We start from the raw sequence: 25,301 nt of genomic DNA, 5'->3' as shown, positions 1-25,301 counted from the left end.
GCAGGCAATGAGAGAGAAAGATAGAGAGAGAGAGAGAGAGAGGGAGAGAGAGAGAGAAAGTAGCAAGCAAGCCACGAAAAATAATATTTTTCCCGGTACTTCCTGAGGTAGTGCGTCAGATACCTGTATGTTTTAAAGTGGAATAAAAATAGAATTTTAGTCAGGGTTCTTCACAACAACCACAAATCCATTGTTCTGGCCTGCTCGATGCAAGAGTTTGGTGTTTGGCCTAGTGAATTCACTACATTGTGTTAAGAAGGAAGCATAAAATGAAGATTTCCTGTCCTGTGTAGCAAAAGAATCTTGTGTTATATCATTTATCACACTGTAATATATGCAAAATGCTATTTAGAAGCCTATCTTTTTTTCAACTTTTATTTTAGATTCAGGAGATACATGTGTATTTTCGTTACCTGGGTATATTGTGTGATGCTGAGGTTTGGAATATGAAAAATCCCAAAACCAAGGTTCTGAGCATATACCCAATAGTTTTTCAACTGTTTCTCCCTTCACTTCCCCCCAGTAGTCCCCAGTTTCGATTGTCACCATATTTATGTCCATAAGTACCCAATGTTTAGCTTTCACTTACAAGTGAGAAGATGTGATATTTGGTTTTCTGTTCCTACATTAATTTGCTTAGGATCATGGCCTCTAGTTGCATCCATGCTGCTGCAAAGGACATCATTTCATTTTTTATGGCTGTATAATATTCCATGGCATATATGTACCACATTTTCTCTATCCAGTCCACCACTGATGGACATCAGGATGGTTCCTTGTTTTTGCTGTTTTGAGTCGTGCTGCGATGAACATGTGAGTGCATACATCTTTTTGATAGAATGATTTGTTTTCTTTTGGATATATATCCAGTAATGGGATTACTGGGTCTAATGGTAGCTCTGTTTTAAGTTCTTTCAGAAATCTCCAAATTGCTTTCCAGAGTGAAGAAGCCTGTCTTTTAGATAATTTTCATTTTTCCCTACTTTAGTATCCTGACTGATATCTGTATTTGGTTTTAGATAGGTAATTTGATTTGAAACCAACAAACAAGAGTATGCCTTTTCCATAATGAATGTTCTATCATGCCAGAATTAGGTCTTTTAAAATATCACTTTTCAAAAGGCCATAGTTTTGAAGGGTTATGGAAGAAATGTTCTGCACTGTTGACCTCTAATATGTATCTATTTGGGATCTCAACCACTTACTACTTTTATGCTCAGCATACGTTATTATAAGGTGCCAAAATTAAAAACAAAATTCCTTCATATAAATTAGTGACTAAATACCATAGTTCCAAGTTTAGCGTGTGCTAAGGTGACAAATTGCTGAAGTATTGTAGAATAAATGATAAAGAACTATATCTTTGGAGGCAAATATATCTACATTTGAATGCTGTCTCTGTACCACCTGCTCATGTGATCTTCACAAGTTTAATGAAAAATGTACATAGGTACTTTGCCCAATGACTGGCATTTAGTCACTGCTCACTTAACGTTAGCAGATGTAGAAGTCTTTCAGCCTTAGAAATCGGAAGGATATTTATTGTTTCTATTTGCTGCAATGCACTTTTTTCCCTCAACATATGCAGAAATTTATTTCCAAAATGAAGGGAGATAAGGAGGGAAGGGGAAGGTAGTGGTACTAACCAAAGTCATCAAACCCAAGCTGCAACAAGAACAAGTCACTTTGGTTCCTGGAGCCAAACTTGAAGAGGAAATAGGCAGAAAGGAAGACACAATTGTAAGAATATACAGTCAGTGGGATTCTTTTTCTATCTGAATGATTTAGTTATAAATATAGATGTCTTCCCTCTATGCATGTAACAAATACAAAATTCACTACCGTGAAATTTTAAAACTGAACTCTTTCACATTTGTTAAAAAAGTTAAAATCACATAATTTTCTTCCCTTCAGTTTCTGAATTATTACATGGAATAATGGCTAGTCCTAACTTCTATACACAGTTAAGCTATATTAAACTCCTTTGACAGTATAAGGAGCTACATAATTTCTATCACACTTGCCTTGAATTTAGGCATGAGAAAAATTGCTTGAAGCGACTAAAAAGGAGCAAGTTAAGAAAAAGGAAAGCTATAAATGAGACAAAAAGAAGACTACCAGATGAAACAATTACCCTGAAAAACTCATGTATTTTATTAAAGGAGTACAAATACCCCACAAATGACAATAAATGTAATCTATTACAACAAAGTAAGCAAAATAAAGTGCACATATCAAGCATGATAAATGGCCCTAATAGGCTATCTGCTGAAAGATGTAAGGCTCGAGATTAAGTCCACCAAAGGGTCCAAATTCCTTTTAGACCCTAAAGAAAAGGTTCTGCAATGCACTTCTATTTTTTTCTTTTAGTCTTTAAATTGTTGCATTGCACTTTTAATATACAAATGTATGTATACAATATTTCTCATGTATGCATTTAAGAAATATTCATTGTGAACCTAGTATTCCAGATACTGTTATAGGCATTAGATTAACACACACACACACACACACACACACACACACAGAAATCAGCAAATTTTCAGAAGCATTCTGGGCGGCACCCACTGGATTGATTACCAATGCTTCCTACATACTATTTGAATGGTCCTTATTTTCCATAAAATAAAGAGAAATGCATAGCTCAAAACATATCTTTACAATAATAAACTTCAAGATTTTCCTAGATAGTTGCAAATTTGAATATTATGTGTGATCAGACCATAATTCATATGTTTCATTGTCAATTTATATCTTATGGTTACCATTCTTTTATAGTACAAATACAATACAAATTTGAAATAATTCCTTTGTTAAAAAAATTAAAACCTAAAACAAAATTTAATTATGTAAAAGCAAAAACTGCAGTGATTCCAATAGCAATATTCTATTATAAATATTAGAAATCACATTCTTCTCTTGGTTAGAGTGACCTGAGTATTTTTTTCTCCACATTTAGTATCAAATAATCTTATTGACCTGATATAGGGCATACATGTGTATTTACATCTGTGTATTTGGACACATATAAATATGTGTATATATTAATCATTATACACACACACATACATATATGTATATACACATATGCATTTAAGATGAGGACATTGAGACTTGAGGTGATAGGTGTTATGGTAATAGTTGAATGCCCTTTATTAAATAATTGTCTTTCAGCTCCAATCCCTCTACTTTCCACTCTGTTTGGCAACGATGGGCTTGGAACTTTGCAAATCACACTTCAACATCACCAACTGCTCACATTCTTCCAAGAGAGACCAGAAGGGAAACTGGGAAGCTGGAGGAGAAGGGGAGCGGACCATGCCTTCCCTGTGTGTTTCCCGTTAGTGTTAGCAGCATCTCAGTTTCTGTGTGTGTGTGTGTGTTTTGTGGCAGTTTATTTCCATCGCATTAGTTGCAGTGTATTTTCTAAAAGTCTTCTGCAGTTTTTTGTACCTGGGGTCTGGAGAGGGCTAGACAGAAGAGCTAGGAATAAAAATATGTGGAGTACTAAGTCAGAGTGGAGAGAAGGGTCCTCAAGATCCCCCTCCCCTCTTCTACCCCCATAAGGAAGTGTTTGCAGAGGTGCCTGAGGAAGGCCTCAGACAACGGGACCTCCAAATGAAGGCACGTGGGATAAGAATGCAGATATTTGTCAGGGCACAGCTGACCATATGGGTCTGAGTTTTTGCTGCAATGCATTCGCTGTATGCTAAATTCGATGTGAGGTATATAGCTTTGCTCCATGAGGCCTGCCAGGCCAAGCCTTTGTGATTGCCTGTGGTCAGGCCTGAAAGATCACCCATGGGATTTTAGCTGTACTACTAGTTCCCTCATGTCATTTTTGAGTCGATTTATAGACCAAACCTCTCCCAAAATCCTGCAACCAGTGTGCGTATTTTTCTTCACTGTAGATTAGCTTTGCCTTTCCTAGAACTTGATGTGAATATAATACTAATGTCGATAGATATGGATAAATTGTAATCACAGGATAGGAGAGTAGAAATAAAATGAATGAGCAAAGTTCATGAGAAAGTAAAAAGAGAAGGCATCTAGAGCTCAGATTGAGGGATTGGAATAGTTATTTTATTAACAGCAAAATTGGAAGAGAAGACAGATGGAGTTGAAGATAATTTCTAAAAAGAAACTTAATATCACCTGAGATTATCATTCATATAATTCCTTTGATGTTCAATATATTATATTTTATTAATGATTTTCTGATTGCAAACCATCCTGTTGTACCCTATTTAGTAACTATTATTATTTACCCTTCAACTTTAAATGATAAAGGTTGATGCAGAAATGTTTATCTGAACCATATTGTAGAGAAAAAAATTAAATCCTCAATGAATTGAGAGCATGTAAAAATTATGAGGAAAGAAAAATACCCTACGAAAAAACTAATCACATGAGAAAAGCTGGACGCATTTTAAAATAATTAGTTAATACATATAATTTAGACGTCTGAGTAGTTAATAATGGTAGAGATGTTGAAACTGTTACCCACATTCATATGGGTGAAAATCACCATGTTTACTAGCAACCTATGGATGCACAAATTGAATGAATGAATGAATACAAATGAGTATTATTTATGTATATATGTGTGTGTGTTTGTCCCTTTTGGTAAAGTAACTTCACATTTAGGAATTTATCATACAGGAGTGACAAGAGTCTGCTCATGTTTTCACCTGCAAGAATGTTGATTCACATGCATATTTAAATTAGTAACACAACTAAAAAGCTCTCCTGAGTTCAACAATGAAAACACAGTTAATAGTATAATAACACAGATAACTAAGTGATCGTGATGAATAGATCTTTGCAGCCTATTGTTAAGTGAAAAAACGCTAAAAATTATGTATAATATAAACCCATTTGTATAAATGTAAATATAGAAAGATTTTGAAATGTTATAGCCAAATATTTACAATCACCATCTCTTAATTGGTGAGATTACATGTGAGTTTTAGATTTTTCTTCTTGTTCTATTTTGGATAAGGTTATTTAAATTTTCCTCAGTAAATATATATTACTTTTGCAATAAAAATAATTTGCATTTCTAATAGTTTATAGTTTGTTTCTTCCCATGTTTCAGTTATTTTGTGTTGTAACTATCACTCAGAGCCCTTTGAGACTCCAGTTATAGCAAAACAATTTTGCAGCTGCTTTTCACAGTGTTAAAGTCTCTCTGGTTATTCTGCTTTATTGCTCTAATAGTTTAATGTCAACTCTTTTTCATAAGAAAGATCTATCTTGGGTATTTCAATCATCTTGCAAAAAAGGAAAAGCGTATTTTTTTCATGAAAGATTGAAAATAAATACTGGCTTTACATAAGATCATAAACTTGTTATCTTTTTTTCTTTTTTGTGTGGGAAAATGTCAGAAAATTGCAATAGTAGGACTAAAGTAATAAATTAAAATATAACTAGTAGAATAACATAAAATGTTAAATATATTATTGAAAGCAGAATAACATAGTGAGAGCTACCATATAAGAAAAACTTGGATTTAAATTCTTACCTTTTCATCTGATAATCATGTGATCTTAAAGTGATTACTTAACATATGAATATACCACAATAACCTCTAAAATATACAAATTTTCCTGCCTTTATTTGTAGGATGAGAATGAGACTTAAATGAGTAATGTGCAAGGACTGATACATTGTAAGGATGCATTTATTATTACCTATACTTAATTTTTTTACTGTTCAACCAGAAAATATATATTGCCAGATGGTAAAACATATTACCAGATGGTAATATGTTCTATGAAGAAAATAAACCAGACAACATAATAGATAGTGAATGAGAATTAGCGTTGGAAGAGATTTGAAGAGGCTGACTTAGATTACTTGAGTTCATCAGAATTTAAATATGCTCATACCTACCATCAAGTGTGATCCCACCAAGTGTCAAATACTTCCACACTGTGACAAGTAGTATTAATAACCAAAGCCAATATATTACAAAGTTTTTCTATGTGCCAAACTGTTTGTAAGATTATTTGCTTTAATCCTATATTAGCACCAAAATTGAACTATAATATTGACACCACAGACTTCTGGACAAAACCAAATGGAAAAGTCCATTTCATGGAAACGAAGAGTAGAAAGGTGACCACCAGAGGCTGAAAGGGAGGCAGAGAGATGGGAAAAGGGGGAATGCTGATCAAAGGTGTTAAATTACATTTAGCCTAAAGTTGCTTCCGTAGGTATTTTAAATTTGACCTAAAGTTTCTCTGTACATAGTGAACTGTAGCCTAATTGGATATATAAACAGATTGTAACTTACTCTTGTACCTATTACCAAGTTTCAGCCAATCAAAAGCAGCCAGCTGTTCAAACCATATTTAAATAAAGCAAATGCCATGCTGTAACCATTCCGGCTGTTTCTCTAACTCACTTGTATTTACTGTACGTCTCTTTCCTCTTTCTGTCCATAAATCCTCTTGGACCACACGGCAGTACAGAGTGGCTTTGAGCCTCCACTGGTTCTGGTCTGCTCGATTCACAAATCATACTTTGCTCAATTAAACTCTGTCAAATTTTATTTCTCTAAAGATTTCCTTTTAATAAAGTTTCAGTTAAGCTGGAGGACAAAGGGTGATCCTTTGCACTGCATCATAACCAAATTTAACAATAAAGTATTGTATATTTCAAAATTACAAAAGAATAGTTTTCAATGCCTTCACCACACAAAAAAATAATAGGTTGATGAGGTGAGGAATATGTTAATTAGCTTTATTAACTCTTTGGACAATGAATACATAGGTCAAAATTTTATACCCCATAAATATACACAACTATTGTTTGTCAATTGAAAATGACTTAATAAATATATTTTGGTTTCTACTGCTTCATTTTCATCACATTTGACATTAAATTAACGAAGTGGCAAAATTTATTTTGTGGCAGTGGACTATAAGTAAGCTCTCTACCTATACCCAATTAAGCCATGGTTAAGTAAAGAGAAAGTGCACAAAGAGTTGGCCTGAAGTTTAAGACATATGAAAGCAGTCTAACAATGTTTAAACCAGCACTGAAGGAATATGAGAACATAAATTTTTTAAATTTAAATTCCATTTAATTTTTTAAATTTAAATTTAAATTTTTTAATTAAAAAATTTTATTACAAAAAATTATGTATACATAAATATCCTCCCAATCTATATTTTCTAAAATTTAAGGTTTATTGTCCACTAGATGATGACAGAATTCTTGCTTCAAATTTAAGTTGGGGGTCAGGTTGATGGGCATGGTTCTTAGCCTAATTTTTTAACTTCTCAGAAAGTTTTTCAATACAAGACTACTGCACTAAACTGTTCCTTCTAAGTTTAAAACTTGGCTCTATAATACACTATACTAGTGTAAAAATAAAAGGTAAAGATTCCACCATAAATGACAAGGAGGAGAACTTTTGCTGTAGTTGCTTCTGCATAGAACAATTTACTTATGGTGAAACCATCCCATAGAAAAATGTGACATATGAAACTTACTCATTCTTCCAGTCTCCTTCTTTCTTCATTTTTCTTCTCTGGAAGTTGCTGTATTTGAGTAGTTTATAAAGTTTAAGGGTTGAGGGTGAATGGGATGATTGGACTTCACCTCTAAAAGAAACATCCAGTGCAGCACAGGATAGCTGTCCCATTATCTCAATGCAGTTTCTAAACTGAGGTACCTATAGTGCAGGAGGGGCTTTCTTTCCTATGTGGGATCTATTTTATATATCAAGGTGTAAATTGGGCTTGAGGTGAAAACAATTTCACATAATATAACTCCATTAGCATTATTAATAGCCTATTACCTCCACAGCCCCTCACACACTTTTTGTAGGTTGACTATCAGTTTGAATTTCTTGGTAGGATTGTGTTTTCATCGTGCTGTAGTTATCAGTATTTTAAAGGACACTTTGCAATAGCTACGTATGGGTGTGTTGGTCATTCTACAAGTAAATCTGGAATCCTTTTGGAGATTACAATATAATATACTTAAAGTACTATTTTTTTTTCAAATTACAAAGAAACAAAAGACAAAGCCTTTTGCTTCTGCTATAAATAGGACACCCTCAGGAAAGCTGGAACTTCTAATTCTTCCAGTGATGGAACTCAGCATATTTCTGAGGAGCAGAGAATTCAGAAGCTCCCATGGGCCTCCCACAGCTGGAATCTAAGTAAGAAAATGAATTCCATCCCTCACATGTTTTAAAAATGCAAAAGGATGCTGACATTCTAGTTATAAAAGTTATCCAGGCTGTCAATTTTGTGACTTTAATGTATTCAGTATTCCAAGAAAATGCTTCTTGGAGTCTGGCACCTGCAAATACTGATTTCTTAAATCTATGTTTTAATGCTGTGTTACAGAAATCGTAATTACAACAATTTCAAGCAAGTAGTTGTACTGAATGAAATGTTCACTACTCTTTACATTTAGAAAGAAAATATTTCTGAGTAGGTAAATATTGCTGTTCAATCCCATTGACAGTTTGCTTTATGAATTTGAGGTGGCTTATGAAAATGTCCCTGAATTTTGAAAGCTCTTTTATAGCCTCTGGATAACTTTTACTTTCACAGAGCTTTCTACCTAAACTGCTAAGTCCATGATACAATATGTTAAAAATAAACATTAGTGAAATATTGAATTTCAAAATTATTATATATAGTTACTAAAATATTATCTTTTTAAAATATAATCCTTTTGTACAATTTTTGCATTAGTTACTACATTTTGCTTTTATTATTTATAGCTCCTAGCCATAGAAAGCTTTCCTTACACTGGTTTTTCACACTTAAGAAGTTTCCTCATTTATATTTGTTTTAAGGGACACCTTTTTTTAAAATTTCAAATGTTATCACTTACCGTTATATACTTATTTGTCTTCAAAGTTTCACTTCTTGGTTAAATAATGGACTGTAATTTGGTTTTTATATTCATCACTAATATTTGGATTTTATCTGTCAATCTATTTATATATGTGGTTTAATCAATAAAATGCAAAAGACTGGTCATTACTCATCTTTCTAGCAGATAAGTTGAATAAATAAAAATTTAGAATCTCAGAAGTTTACTTTAGCAAATTTTCTTCAGATTCAAGAGGACATCTAATCAGAAGTTCATGACACACCCTATCAATTTGTTTTTCACTAGAACAACCACAGAAGTCTCAGAAAAGAGAATATAAAAGCATACAACAAAATAAAGGACTCCTAAGAGTACAGGGATCACATACATGAAGTTGAACAATGTTCGGTTTTAATTCTTCGCAATTATCATTTGTAAGATCGTAGGTAAGTTTATTTTTCTAATACTGGGTTTGTCTTTTTTAAAAATGCAGATAAATGGCTGGGTGCAGTGGCTCACACCTGTAATCCCAGCACTTTGGGAGGCCAAGGTGGGCGGATCACGAGGTCAGGAGGCAGAGACCATCCTGTCTAACACGGTGAAACCCTGTCTCTACTAAAAATACAAAAAAAAAAAAAAAAAAAATAGCGGGGCGTGGTGGTGGGCACCTGTAGTCCCAGCTACTCGGGAGGCTGAGGCAGGAGAAAGGCATGAACCCGGCAGGCGGAGCTTGCGGTGAGCCGAGATCGCCGGAGAGCGAGATCTCTAGCCAGGGCGACAGAGCGAGACTCTGTCTCAAACAAAACAAAACAAACAAACAAACAAAAAAAGCAGATAAGTAAATATCCACTACATTAGGCATTGTGAAGAACAAATCAAATACTATGTAAAACTTTTTTGAAACAGTGCCTAACATGTATGGCACATCAATAAATAGGGATTTTATTGATTATTTTAAATTAATCTTGCAACAATAAAAACGAAGAGATTAGGAGACAAACTTCTATTCGAATCTGGGGGTAAATTTCCTTACTTAACCACTATAATTAAAATTGAATTTACGATTGAAAACTGATATTGCTAAATTCTGTCTTACATGTGAAAAATCAAGTCTAACATGCTAAAGAGTGGTAAAGGGTTGCCTCTTCTGATACCCTACATTACGTTTCGCTGATCCCAGTCTTACAGTTTTTATAACTCCAAATCTGAGGTGCCTTTTATTTATCTATATCTATATGTATATCTATCCACCTAGATCTATAGTATATATTTTTTGAGGTCACCATACTACAGTTTCTCTGTCTAGCATATCTCTTTCTGTTTATATGCAAGACAACAGATCACATGTGGGAGATGCTTGAAGTGGAGAAGTGTGTCTCCAAAAGTGTGATATCTACAATGAATCATTTGGAAAGAGTCCTCAACCAGCTGTGGTGTCTTATGCCTGTAATCCCAGCAGTTTGGGAGGTCGATGTGGGTGGATCGCTTGTGCCCAGGAATTCAAGATCACCCTGGCCAACATGGTGAAACCCCATCTCTACAAAAAATACAAAAATTAGCTGGGCATGGTGGCGCATACCTGTAGTCCCATCTCCTCGAGAGAGGCTGAGGTAAGAGGATCACTTAAGCCTGGAGGTCGAGGCTGCAGTGAGCCATGATTGCACCACTGCACTCCAGCATGGCCCGCATGGGGGACAGAGCATGACCCTATATCAAAAAAAAAAAAAAAAAAAAAAAAAAGAGTCTTGATGCAAAGAGCACTGATGGTGCTTTAAGCTTTGGATTTTGGATTTTCATGTACCTATTGATTTATCATAACAATCAAATTAGCCATGAAGTCAGGAGAACATTAAGCCTCAATTTGGCAGAGCTAGTATAGATAAATAACTTGAAGTCATCATCAATTGTACTAGGCAACAAAGTGTAACTGTCCTTTGGAATTAGGGCTAAAAAAGAGATTCATACACACACACACACACACACTATATACATATATACAGTGTGTGTGTATATATATAGTGTATACAATACGTATTGCTATATATATAGTATATAATAATCCCTTTGTTAGCCCTAATCATGCCTTTTGTTAGCCCATATATATACAAAATGCTCAACAGCACTGATCATCAGGGAAATGAAAATCAAAATGAGATATCACCACACCCTGCTTAGAATGGCTATTATCAAAAAGACAAAAGATATCAAATGCTGGTAATGATGAGAAAAAGAGAACTCGTCCGGGTGCGGTGGCTCATGCCTGTAATCCCAGCACTTTCGGAGGCTAAGGCAGGCAGATCACGAGGTCACGAGATCAAGACCATCCTGGCTAACAAGGTGAAACCCTGTCTCTACTAAAAATACAAAAATTAGCCAGGCATGATGGCACGCACCTATAATCCTAGCTACTTGGGAGGCTGAGGCAGGAGAATCACTCAAACCTGGGAGGCAGAGGTTGCAGTGAGTGGAGATCGTACCACTTCACTCCAGCCTGGGCCACACAGTCAGACTAAATCTCCAAAACAAAACACACACAAACACACACACATACACACACACATAACTACTTATCAATAAAAGGAAAATGCTTCTAATTTATTAAATATAACAGTCCAACTTAAATATATAGTAAACGCAACATAAATGACAGAGCTTTTTAAATCAAGCTTACATTGTAGCTGTTTGAATATTTTTACATTATCTAATCATACAATTTTGAAGCCCATGCCCCTGCATGTAGTATACTGTAGATCTTATGTACATATTTCATATATCAGCATAATGATATATACAACATAGAATATAGAATAATGCCTAGTGCTTTTATGTACATAGGCAAGTAGTTTGCATGTAATGTATAAAGATTATTTATGTAAACTACAAATGAAAATTAGTGGTATTAGTTTTTAACATGTTCTATGAAAATTAGTTCTTTTATGTTTTGTTTTAATTTAAAAGCAGAGAAATGTCAAATCAAAAAGGTGTGTTTTTCAAATTAACAAGTATTTTCTATACATGGACAAAGAAGAATATTTGTTAATTACAATTAATTATTAATTACACAGTCAGGTTAAACATAAATGTCCTTGGTATAATAAAATTCAAACATTCCAAACTTTTACCCACATTTAAATATAGCTGTGATGAATGGAAAAAGACACAAGGTATAAACAAGATTTTTAGAGCAAGGAAGAAAACATCCAAGTTTACAGGTTTCACCCCAATAGCAAAAGGATTCTTTTTGCCAGGGTTAGCTGACACAAGCAAAAAGCAATGCAACAGCCATCAATCTGCCTTGAACAAGATCTAGTCTCTTTTGGTTGTTATATTTTAGTAGACTTTTTCAAAACTGAATTTTTCAGGAAAACTGAACATACACATTAAATTTACATATTTTCCTCCTTGTTGTTTTCATATGTTAAAAGACTTTGACTAAGACCCCAAAAGCAATTTTTCAAAAACCCTGGCTAATTTTCACTTATTTTGCAAAAACGAAAATTTTCTATCATCTTCACCCCATATTTTCTTCCAAGACAAAGGGTTTCACTAAGCGAATGAATCTAGCATATATCATTCAACATTTTTATTATATCATGCCACCCAACCTCACTCATTATGCTCTTTGCATGATCTAAACATTCAGTTCCCCAAAATTAAAGCCACTGCCTGCAAAATACTGTCTTTTGAGAAGTACAATTAATGAAATGTCTTTTAAATGAATGTATGTCCATTTATGGAAATGGGACTTTTCTTAGAAATAGTTTGTTGCTTGAAAAGTATTCAGGATTATTTTGTGAATGAATTGTGCACACAGATGGAACATGAATAAAAAAAGATAGCTGTTGATAATCATTTATATTAGAACCTGACTGTCTGAAATAATGAAGTGAATTAAGAAAATAAATTGTCTTCAGAATGTACAAAATACAAAATTGAAGAAGTATAAATACCCTCCATGTGTCTCTACTACTGTCAAATATAGAGGGCACCTTCCCTGAAAAACTAGCCTTAATATTCTGGTTAACTTGGGAAGTGTGCACTGAGAGAGCAGACATGGCAGGGTGGCCTATTGGCTTGATTACTGAGGTCACTTTACTCCTTATCTCTGATCTGAAGAGGTGCAAACGACTTTCTGAACATAAAATGACCAAGTATTTGGATTTTCTGCAGAGGAGACAATTCAATCGAAATTCAGTGAATGTCTTTTTATTTCTATGATAGGTAAAGTGAAAAGTTCTAAGTTTTTAAAGATAAATTGGTTCCATTGCTGGCCTTAAAAAAAATGTTCACAAATTGTTGCTGGCTAAGGGCAATCTGGAATGTGGCTAAAAATGTGATAAGTGCTTATGAATAGGTGCTGTGGGAGCACAGAAGCAGCAGCAATTAATTCTGCTTCGAGTAAAGAGAAATATTTTACAAATAAAGTGGGAAGTCAACTGGGACCTAGCTAATGAGAAGAATCTTGCCAGGAAGGTAAGGGGAAGCTTTCTAAATAAGAGAAAGACAATACAGTATCATCTTTAATCATCACAGCTTGTATTATCCCCACTTTGCAGGCCAATTTATTGAGGCTCAAAGACCTTGTTCAATTTCCCTTTTTAAGTTACGATGAAAAATCAGATTGTAATGAAATGCTGTTGATCCCAAATATAACTTTCTCAGCACTTCTTTCTGCAGTTTCAGTTAATAATACCAAACAGACAAATGAAATGTATGAAAATTAAAAGACAGATTAATATACATTTATTTTCATGGAAGTGGAATGGCTCCAGAAGAGCAAAGCCACAATAGAAAACTCTGCTCTGGGTAAAACAGCAAAAAATTTCTGAGTTCAGGAGATAAAATTGTCTGGGATCAAAATGAAGTGGTAGAGAAAACATGGACCCTGGTTTGGAGACCATGGAGGAAACAGAAAATGCCATGATCAGTTTAGTGTTGAATGTACAAAGAAAAGGCAGTAAAGCTACATTTCTGTAAGTGCTAGAACTTACTACTAGGACAATAGGAACTCAAGGGGCAAGTTGCTAAGGAAGTGAGAACAGCCAATGGATGCCACTAATACTTAACATAGCCCTTGTAAAATTCCATAATAAAATTGATAAAGAATTGCAAACATTGAAAAAGAGAAAAATTATCATTCCTCTCCAGAACACAAGGGTGCCTTTCTAGAATGGCAACAAAGTGATATTTTAGCTTATAAATGAGTAAATAGGAGTCTATAATACATAAAACCACATCTGTCTGCCACAAAGTATGTTTCACTTTCCCAGTATCCCTTCTTTTATAAGCCAATAAATTTCTTTCTTTCTTTCTCTCTCTCTCTTTAATTTTTTCCCTGGTGATCTTACTTTAACACCCTTGATATGATATATTTGTTTACCAAGAATAACTTTTATAAGAGTAAATGTGCATAAATATTTTTGGCTATATCAGTATCTGTAAAGTATGCCTATAAAGATAAAAACTATAATTCAATAATACAATTAATATTGTTTTCTTGAACTTCAATTCATAAACATAATAATTATTTTATATCTTTTAGTTGATAACTATACATTATGAAATATATGGTGTAATTAAATTATAGCAATCTCTCCAAATGGAGTTCTCTTTGAGACCTCACATAATTAGAATCTACTCTTAACTTTAAAAGTACCACAAAGGCCAAAAGTTCTTCATCCCCAGATGTAAGATTAACTGAAGATTTGTCTTCATGCACAAATATCTCTCTTACTTACAACTTCTATTTTGATATTTCCTGACAATAAGAAAATATCTTTACCAGTATTCTGAGCTTAGTGGGTGTGCATTATGTGTTGGCTTCTTTATTTTTTCACTTTCACTTCTTTCACACACATTTACTACCTTCCAGTCTATACACAGAACACCTCTTCGTGTGATGACACGCATTTGAGGATGTGAACTGTAGACTTTAGTTAATAATAACATATCAGTATTGGTGCATCAATGGTTAAAAAAAAGTACCACAGTGATGCAAGATGTTAATAGAGGAAACTGGCTGGGAGTGAGATGGTATAAGGGAACTCTGTATTCTCCACTGAAATTTTCTGTAAACCTAAAGTTGCTTTAAAAAGTATGTGTGTGTGTATACATACACACACACTTTATTATATAGGTAATATATACTTTGTAATATATACTTTATTTTCTATATGTACTTTTATATATACTGATTTATATATACTAATTTGTATGTAATATATATGTTATATATGATATATAATTATATATGTAAATATAATGATTTTAACCCATTCCGCCAATTTACATTTAATGTGTGTGTGTGTGTGTGTGTGTGTGTGTGGAAATGAGAATAGAATTAAAATGGTTTCTACACAAAATCAACTAAACAAAAGAAAGACAATAATGGAGGGAAGGAGGAAATAGTTGACAAAAAGGTAAAAGACATATGGAAAGCAAAGCAAAATTGAAGTTTTGTCTTTCATTATCAGTAATTATTCTAAATGCAAATGGTTTGAACTCTAATCAAAAGGGAGAAACTGCCTAAATGAAAAATGAAAAACAAATATGATTACACTGTGTCCTATCTACAAGACTCATTTCAAATCTAAAGACATATATAGATTGCAAGTGAATGGATAGGAAAAGACATCCCATGTACATGGTAACAAAGTAAGAGTTTGAGGTCACTCTACTGTTATCAGACATGAAAGACTTTAAGTCAAAAACTGTTGCAAAACACATAGAAAGACATGCTGAAAATAATGCCAATTCATTAAGACAATATGACTATTTTTCAGCTTTATTGCAGTGTAATTGCCAAAGAAAAATGTACATATTTATGATGTTTTGATATATACATACACTCTGAAATGATTAAATCAAGCTAATTAACCTATCGATCACTTCACATATTTATCACGTTTTGTATTAAAAATATTTAAGGTCTACTATCTGAGAAGTTTTCAAGTTTACAATGTATATTATTAAATATAATCACAATGCTCTTCAAGCTTATTCCTCCTCACGGGAAACTTTTATTCTTTGACGAACATCTCTCCCTTTCTATCCCACTACCCACACAATTTTCTTTCAACCACATTTCTACTCCCCTTCTATGAGATTGAAGTTCTTTAAGATATTTTAATACACAAACATTCCCTAGGATAGAACATATGTTTCCAGAATAGATCATATGTTAGACACCAAACAAGTCTCAATAAACTTATTAATAAAAAGACTGAAATCCTACAAGTATCTTTTCTGACTATAAGAAAATGAAAGAGGAAAACAATAACAGAAGGAAAACTTGAATATTAACAAATACATGGAAATGAACAACTCTCTAAAACAACTAATATGTCAAAAAAGAAATAATGATGGGAATTAGAAAATAAGATGAATAAAAACAAAAAATGCAACATGCCAAAATTTAATAAATGTAGAGAAGGCAGTGCCCAGAGGAAAATTTATGAATACAAATAATTACATTAAAAAAGAAGAAAAAGTTTAAATTAATCACCAAACTTTATACCTTGAGCCACCAGAAACAAACAGAAAATTATACCCCAAAGTGGCCAAAAAACAAATAAACAAACAAAAATAAGAATACAGTGGGTATAAAAAGAAAGAACATAAATACAATAAAAGAAACCAAAGTTGGTTCTTTGAAAATACTTTTTAAATAATTAACAAGCCTTTAGCTAGACTGACAAATCAGAAAAGACAAAAATAACTAAAATCAGAAATGAAAGTGGGGTACAGTTATTGACTTTATAAAATAAAAAGGATTATAAGAATATATTATGAATAATTGTATATCAAAAAATGGATAATCTAGATGAAATAGAAACTATCTTATAAGCACACAAATTGTCCAAACTGACTCAGAATAAATAGAGAACAACAGATCTATAATAAGAGATTGAGTCAGTTATTGAAAACCTCCCAATAAAGTCCAGGATCAAAAGATTTTACTGTGACCTTTATTAAACATTTTTAAAGTAACACTAATATTCCTGAAACGCTTACACAAAATAGAAGAGAAAACACAACCTAACTCATTCCATGAGTCCAACGTTATTCTGATACCACTGACGAGTACGAAATATTGCACAAAGTAAAACACTCAATTAAATGGAAAGATATTTTATGTTCATTGGTAGGAAGACAATATTTTTGTGTTAATACCACCCTAAGTAAGCTCTGGCCTCATGCACTCTCTATCAAAAATTTAACAGCCATTTAGGCCTGAATGAAAAACTTGTCCCCGAATTCATACGGAACTGCAAAAAACTTCAAAAACCCACAACAATTTTGAAAAAGAAAACAAAGGAGGATTCATATTTCTCAACTTCAAAACTTTTTACAGAGCAACAGTAATCAAAGCAGTGTGAAACTGGCACAAAGATTAGAAACAATATATTAACTCATTAGAATTAAAAGTCTTGAAATAAACCCTCACATATACGGACAATTGATTTTTTTTTTTAAAAGATAGTTATGTTTCCCAGTGAGAAGGAGAACTATCCTCAACAAATAATACCAAGATAACTGGATTTCCACAAGCAAAAGATTTAAGTTGAACCCCACTTTACACCTTTTACAAAAATCAACAAATGTATGAGCTAAACCAATAAAACCCTCAGAAGAAAACCTAGGCATAAAACTTTACGTCCCTGGATAAAACAACGGATTTGTTGATATATCACCAAAAAACAAGCAACATTAGTGAAAATAGATGAATTAAGATTCATGAAAATTGAAAACTTTTGTGCATCAAATAAAATTATCAAGAAAGTGAAAATAAAACCTATTAAGGATTTAAAATATTTATATATTTTATATTTTTTGAGAGCTTAATATATTGAATGAAGTACTCTTACAGATCAAGAACAAAATGACAAAAAAACCCAATGAATATTAGGCAAAGGACTTGTATAGACATTTTTCCATACAAGACAAGAAAATGCTTAATAAGAACATGAAAATCTTCAACATCTTTAGTCATTACAGAAATGCAAATTAAAACCTCAATGAGAAACCACTCACACATCATCTCCTAAGATGGTTATTGATAGCAACACAGGCAGGAGGTAGACAAATCCTAGGCAGACAGGGATGGGTCCCAGTGAAACCCAACCTTCAAGTTGAAGGCAGTTTGAAGCCTAACTACAAGTCTTGGGTAAATCCACAGACCAGACTGAGCACCTCTATCCCAATTTGGTGCACTTTTTTTTTTATTGCTCCCCACCCTTCACCTATTTTACATATACCTATCCTTCCCTAATTGTTTTTTTACACTGTCATGTGCACCTTTGAATGATGGCTTTCTTTTAGCCTCTTTTGCATACTTATAAACCAATCAGCATAGCACACTCACATTCTGAGCCCATAAAAGCCCTGGACCCAACCACACTGAGGGAGAAACCACCTGACCACATTCCCTCTTAACTAAGAGCTGTTTCATCACTCAGTGAAACTTTTATCCTCTCTCCTCACCCTTCGATTGTCAGCATAAGCTCATTCTTCTTGGACTCAGAACAAGAACTTGGGACCGTGCTGAACACAGGTACAAAGAAAGCAGTAACGCTGTGGCCCTCCACCCTCCACCAGCAGAAGGGGGCTGCCCCACTCCATGGAAAGCAGTGCTGGGGCTGAGCCAACCCAGGTGCCTCAGGCCAGAGTGGGGTGACAGGACTGACAGAGTTGTTAACTTGCCACTGTGCCTTGGGCTGTGGACAGTGGGACTAAAAGAGTTATTATTCACACTGTAACACCCACTCTGGGACTTCTGGGTCATGGGCTTCCCTGCTTGAGTGCCTTCATGTTCCCCTTGTCTAGATGCTAGAGTCCACCATGGAAGTCACTCGCAACATGCTTGGTCAAGCTGTAAGCCCTGCATGGAACCCACTCCTGTGCTAGCACTTGAAGCAGCTGGCCAGATCCTTCACTCACTTGCCCACACACCCTCTTCATCTGGGGGCTGAGCTCATAATCATGGTGGCTGCAGGATTCATGCCAGAGTGCAAGCCAGGTGTGGCCCAGTGGCTGAGTGGTTGGGGCACCTCCTGTGGAGAATGTGGGCCAAGCAGGGGCATTGCTGGCTGGAAATCTCCAGCTGGAGGTCTCAAGCTGGCAAAATGGCTGAGAAAAATCCTGCATCATTTCAACAACTTAAAAAAATTTAAAAAAACATAAAAGGAAAATAACAAGTTTGGGCAAGTCCATGAAGATATTGTGTTAGTGTTACTATAAAATGGAGAAGCCCCTATGTGGAATAGTTTAGAGGTTTTTCTTAAAAAACCTAAACACAGAATTACTATATGACTAAACAATTCCACTTCTAGTATATACCCAAAGAATTTGAAAACAGGAACTCACGCAGTTACTTGTATGCCAGTGTTGATGAGGATATGGAGAAACTGGAAACTTTGCACTGTGGTTGAGAACGTAAAATGGTTGCAGCTACTACAGAAAACAGTGTGCTAGTCCTCAAAATAAACAACAACAAAAAAATTAACACATGATACAGCAATTCACTTCTGAGTATATATCTAAAATAATTTAAAGTAGGTTCTCAAAGAGATTTATGACACTGATGTTCATAGCAGCTTTATTTACAATAGCCACAAAATTGAAATAACCCAAGTATTCATCAACAGATGAATATATAAATATAAGGTGGTATATATAAATGATGTGTTATTTAGGCTTAAAAAGGAGTGAAACATCCTATAATATGTATGATCCTTGGAAATATTATGCTAAGTAAAATAAGCCAAGCAGGAAAAGAAAAATATCATATGATGCCACTCATGAAATATCTAGAACAGGCAAATTTGTAAAGACAGAAAGTAGATGAGAGGTTACCAAGGGCCATGGGATTGGAGATTGGGGGGTTTTGCTCAATGGTTATGAAGTTTCTGTTTGGGATAATGAAAATATTTTATAAATAGATAGTGGTGGTGGTTGTATAAGATTCTGAGTGCACTTAATACCACCGAATTGTATACTTAAAATGGTTGCAATGCTAATTTCATGTTATATATATTTTGCCACACAAAAAAATCAAAATACATAAAGGGACTATGAGTAGATTAACATGCTATTGTTAAAAAGAGAACGGGCATTAAGCATCTGGAGTTTCAAATAATAAAAAGAAAATTTTTCCATAGATGAATTGTTTATGGGTAAGAAATGGGCAGATTAGTCTGAAAATATAAACATGGACTTGAGGGTGAAAGGTCTTGAAGGTTAAATATAGTCTTCAGGGTTCAGTCAGTGAGAAGACAATGAAGGTTCTCAGGATGGAGGGTGCCAGGTTCTAACTGAGTGGGTAAGTGGCAGGTAGCTGGAAAAACACTCAAGGAATCATAGACTGTTTTGACATGGATTTACTCTCTCCCTGGGTACAAGCAAGCCGTATATATGGTGTTATCAGGATAATTATACCTTTTACAGACAATAATGGCTGCAAGCCAAATATGAGCTAACACGGGTGATCATCTAATGTGCCTCACATAGCACGCTTACATAATGTGTGGGGTTGTATGCCTGCATTCCAAACTTGCTGAGTTATGCTGCATTAGAAGGCTGCTTCAGCCTACTCCTGACTAAAGCACAGCCATTCCCTTACACTCCAACCTCTAGGCTGAGGTTTTCCTCTGGGCAGGGACACGAGCCAATAGGGCGAAGACCTGAATCCATAACCCACAACAACAATACAGACAGCAACAGCTCACTAATAGGATCCAAGCTATGCAACTTATGACTATTAAGGCCTAGCATAGGCCAGAGCCTAAGGATTCCCACCATCTCTGCAGGGAGTCATCAGTAAGGCTCTTGACCACCTTAATCTCCCATGAGTCCCCTTGCAAGGCTGCTGTTATATTCTGCCAATTGTCAGGGATAAAGGTACAACATTGTGTTCCTAAAAGGGCACAGATGCCTTCTTGGGCAGCAATTATTATGTCTAAGTCCATTCAGTTTTGCAACAGAACCTTTCTGACCTGATCAACCTCATCTTTTAACAGGAGGAGGACCACTCAGGTGTAATTTAGAATCTGAGCGGTATGCTCTGCAAGAGCAGTAACTTGTGCTTCTACTATTATGGCACCTGCGCCAGGGATAGTCATTGCCAAGGGGTAGAATCACCAAGGGGCTCATCACACTCACAAAAACTAAAAGCATTGTACCTCCTCCCAGTTATGTGGGCATCTGGGCAACATGGGGAGGACAGTGGCAGGTGCATAAGGCCACCCTCAGGTACATCATCCAGTTCAATCCACTGGTAAGTAAGTAAGCCACCCTTTGTCCCAAGAGACCCATAAACTCCCAGGGGGCACAAACTCTATCAGGGCCTGACCTTGGTGGGGCCACTCGTTCCACCATACCTTCAGTGTGGCGACATCTGTTATGTTTACACAGGCCGCGATGGGTACCCGCCCCACAGTGGTGTTGCCCCAGTGTTGCTCTATGCACTGTGGTGCCTGGGCTGGGGGTACCACATGTTTCCCAATTAGCTAGCCCCACACATCATAAATGCTGTGGGCCAGCCAGGGGGCAGGCATGCATGGATCTTGTGGCATCCTTTGTCCAAAGCTTGTCACATTGCATTACAGGCATTGGCCATGGAACCCCAAGTCTCCAGCCATCTCCAGTTCTCTGCAGGCACTGAATGTATGTGCTAAGGCAAGCCATCTGCAGCTGCTGCTAGAAGGGAGGTACAGATCTAACAGTTGGAAACCTTGGTCACCACAGCATAGGTGTGGGGCTAATCCACAATGCAGTTGGAGCATGTTAACTTATGGATGAAATGACAGAGAAGACACAGGTACTAATGGAGATAAATTACATCCCTCAGGCAAAATACAGGCTAACCTTTCATCCCTGGATAATGCAGCCTCTAAGGGCTTCTGCCCTGGGCAATGGTACCACACCTTCTCAGCTCCCATGGTTCCTTTAAGTCCTGTATCTATGCCAAAGTCATGGGGGAGATCATAATAAGCCACACAGACAGTACATATGTCCCCTAGAGGAGGGTTCCTTCCCTGGCTATTCCCTATAAACAGTCAACCATGGGGGCCATGCACTGAACACCCAAGGAGTGACATGAAAGTCATGCTGTAGATCCTCCCCACAGGCAGCTACGACGGCCAACCACTGGCAATGGGGGCTTGGAGGGTCCATGGCCACGGCCAGGTTTTCTGTTCCCCTACCTGCAAGGGCACTGGAGCAGGCAACAACAGGTTACCATTCATCCCCATACCTAGTTGGAGGAGCCATCCTTGGTGTGTATCTGAAACTAAATATGGGTGGCAGCCAGGTGTAACAAAGCCTCCACTGGGGACAGGCCACCTTTCCGTGGCCATTCATTCAAGGTTTGGAGCACCCGGTCCAGCCTGGAACTCCAGCCCCACAAAGACAGAATGTGACATGCAAGTGTAACCCATTCTTCGAGAGCCCGTTATATCACTCAATCCTACTTGCAGCTTGCAGGTTGTATAACACATAGAATCCCCACTTTTTGTCCATGTATTATACTTATTGTTGTACCTGTTTTCAAGTGAAATGTGTCCCCCTATCATTCTCAACAGCCAGAGGGTGAATAAATGTTGCAGGGCCTGGATGGTGTGCTGTTGGTTGGCCACCCCTGCATTTGGCAGGGGCTCAATACTTGCCACCTGGTCAAGGCCACTCACCTTATTGTTACTTGTTGTGTAACACTGGGCACCTGCCTCCATCTAGGGTATGACTGAGCACATGCCAGGCATTTCTGACAAGCCTTCCAAATGTCTTGTGTGGGCAGGGACAGACCCCAATGCTTATTGACCTGTTGCATCAGTATACCCCCCTCATGTCCCAGTTTCTGCTCTAACCACAAGGCCACATCTTGTCTAGGTACTGACTCTAACCATCAAACCTTGGCCAAGGCATCTGCCTCATCATTGCCGGGGTGGCCAAAGGCATATGGCGTGACATATGATAAACAGTTGCCTCTTTCTGATGTCCAATTTCCCAGAAGTCTTGCCACATGGCTTGGCCCCAAATGTGTTGGTGGCCGACTAGCCACTTCTGTATTTTCCAGGTAGTTAACCACAAGGCTAAGCCTCAGTAGACTGCCCAGCTATTGGTACAGATTGCCATAGGTGTCACCTCCTGGGTGATTACCATCCACACGGCTCTAAGTTCAGCCCATTGGCTACTTTGTCCACACCTGGTTTCAAATCATATGGTGTCACTACTAGATTGGGCTGCAACAGAGATACAGGCAGCAGTAGCACCTCAGCTAGACCCATCTGTGTACCATGCCCCATCAGGAATGGGGGGATGTCCTTCCTTAAATGGTGAAGGCTCAGGGTCTAGGGGTGCCTCAGGCCCCATGACCTTATCTTGCATTAGGACTACTGGTCCTAAGATCTCTTGCAACTCTGCTACTAAGGGGCTTGTACTCAGCATGCTCCACTACTCCACGTAGGCGCCACACTTTGCCAAAGCGGATGTCTGTGCCATTCCAGGCCAGGGGGTCATTACCCATGAACTCACCCATCCTGCTATCGAATAAGTCATCCACATGATCATGGCAGCCCATCCTGTCACACTCTCACAAGCCTGAAGGGTGCCAAACAGAGCTGTTTCTCTATCAAGGAATAGTGGAGGTCAGCTCTCTTCCATAGTTTCAAAAGCCTACTGGCATTCTCAAGTGCTCTGTGAGCTGCCACAGACCCCAACCAAAAGCATCTGTGCTCATATGCACATCCAGCTCAAACGGGCACCTCTAGTAAACTACCCAAGGAGCTTGTGCCTTCTGAATAGCCTGCTTGCCTGCCAGGAAGTTGGTCTCAGCTGCATCATCCCAATCACAGGTAGCTCTCTTCTTTGCTAACATATGAAACAGTTTTATCATTTGAACTAAATAGGGCACAAATGCCTGCCAATATCCCAGGAGGCCCACAAAAGTTTGCAGCTGCTTCACTGTGGTGGACTGGGGATACGCCTGAATCTTATCAATGATAGCCTCTGGATGGCCTTTGTCTTACGCAACCAGATAACTCCCAAGAATTTGGCAGATAATCCAGGCCCTTGGACCTTGGATTTGTTGATGGCCCAACAACATGCTGCCAAATGTTGCTGCAAGAGGGGCACTGCCTCTTTTAAATCTACAAGAGAAACAGAGGTTAACATAATCATCATCAATATGATGTAATAGGCAGACCGCTTCTGGACATAGCCAGGTGGCTAAATCCGTGACAACTAGACCATGACATTTCGTGGAGCTATGCACATAGCCCTGCAGCAACACCGTAAAAGTCCATTGTTGCCCTTCCCATGTGAAGGCGAACTGTTCTTGACTCTCTGGGGCGATGTCTATGGAGAAAAATGCACTGTCCAAGTCCACTACATAGTGGTACTCTCCCAGTTCCTTTGTCAAATGGTCCATCAAGTCCATGACTGACAGTACAGCTGCATGCAAAGGGGGTGTTACTTTATTCAGTTCCCGATAGTCCACCATCATCCACCAAGTTTCATCAGTTAGAAAGCTAACTGGCCACACTGGAGAACTGTAGGGGCTGTGGGTGCCATGCACTATTTGCACCTCCTCCAGCTTTTTAATTGTCTCAGTTATCTACATATGCCAACCCAGCAAATCATATTGATTGGGGTTGTGGCAGGACCTAAGACTAGTGATGCATATGCCCTCGCAGCACTGGCTTCACCACATGCATTCAGGGTCTGAATTCCCTGGCCATGGTTTGTAATGCCAGGTCACGTAAGATAACCACCAGCAGAATGTATTCCAGTATGGGAGAGACATACACAGTATATAAATGGAGAGCCAAATGGACGATGCCAAGGAGCAGAGATACAGGTTTCACTTTCACTGACTGGCCTCCATAGTCATAAATGTAAGCAAGATTGCCAGGAAACTTATCCGGGTTCCCATAAACAAGGCTGCAATCTGCACCAGCATCCACCAGTGCCAGCATCCACTGTACACTGGTTAGCGATCCATTAAACTGGATCGCTAATTCTATACATGGCCTCCAGTCATCTGGTGTCCCCCAAGCCGGGCACCTCAGCCAACTCCCTAATCAAACAGAAAAAGCCTTATATTTTCACCTGGCTGCAGAAAGTAGTCATTGAGCTACAGCACCTGGGTGGGACTGGATCACACAGCAATGTCCTTTTTTCCCTTAGGCATTTTCTGGGACTGCTCCTCCAGAGACAACCATCTCCTCAAAGTTAAGAGTACTTTATTAGGTTGCTTATCAATTTGCTCATAGTCAACCCTGGCCAAAATCAAATCTATCCACACATGTGAGTGTGTCACTCATTGGGGCTCCTTTTTCTTCCATTGTGGGGACCCCTCCAGGAGGGATATCCTCCCCTTATTTACAGTGTGGACCCCTCTGTTTCACTGACAGCCTTCTGCTTCCCCGAGAGCCGCCGTAGCAGTGGTCACTTTATGTATG

At 37.1% G+C, this 25,301-nt stretch overlaps 1 long non-coding RNA gene across 1 annotated transcript in view; it reads left to right on the top strand.

Moving 5' to 3' along the window:
* The first annotated feature begins 3,267 nt into the window (after positions 1-3,267).
* Positions 3,268-25,301, top strand: part of LOC130541213 (uncharacterized) — a 39,078-nt gene continuing 17,044 nt past the window's right edge. The window contains exons 1-4 of the long non-coding RNA XR_008955257.1: positions 3,268-3,329; positions 8,027-8,176; positions 9,151-9,290; positions 21,450-21,661. This is a non-coding gene — a long non-coding RNA (uncharacterized LOC130541213). The remainder of the gene's footprint in view (positions 3,330-8,026; positions 8,177-9,150; positions 9,291-21,449; positions 21,662-25,301) is intronic.

Source organism: Pan paniscus, chromosome 12 (genome assembly GCF_029289425.2).
Source record: "Pan paniscus chromosome 12, NHGRI_mPanPan1-v2.0_pri, whole genome shotgun sequence".
Lineage (NCBI taxonomy): Eukaryota > Metazoa > Chordata > Mammalia > Primates > Hominidae > Pan > Pan paniscus.
The sequence above is the reverse complement of the archived record's forward strand: the minus strand, read 5'-3'. Positions and strand labels throughout refer to the sequence as shown.